Genomic DNA, 481 nt, shown 5'->3' on the forward strand with positions numbered 1-481 from the left:
AGGCATGGGCAGCGTTCAGGGAAACACGTCCGCGGAGGATGGGGCAGGCCACGGGGCAAGGCGGGACAAAGGGAGTCAGAGGGAATTGCTGAGCAGCAGTGGCAGTAAATTACCCCCACATCACAGAATCACAGAATATTCTGAGTTGGAATGCACCCACAGGGGTCATGGAGTCCAGCTCCCGGCCCTGCACAGGACGTCCCCAAGAGTCACATCGTGTGCCCGAGAGCATTGTCCAAACGCTTCTTGAACTCCGCCAGGCTGGTGCTGTGACCACTTCCCTGGGGAGCCTGTTCCTGTGCCCAACCACCCTCTGGGTGAAGAAACTTTTTCTGTTATCTAACCTAAACCTCCCCTGACACAACTTCAGGCCATTCCCTCAGGTCCTGGCACTGACTGCCAGAGAGAAGAGATCAGTATATGCTCCTCCGCTTGATCTTGCCTGAGAAGACCTCAGTGTAGCAGCAAGGACTTGGGTGGT

Source organism: Corvus brachyrhynchos, unplaced genomic scaffold (genome assembly GCF_000691975.1).
Source record: "Corvus brachyrhynchos isolate BGI_N302 unplaced genomic scaffold, ASM69197v1 scaffold121, whole genome shotgun sequence".
NCBI classification, from domain to species: Eukaryota; Metazoa; Chordata; class Aves; order Passeriformes; family Corvidae; genus Corvus; species Corvus brachyrhynchos.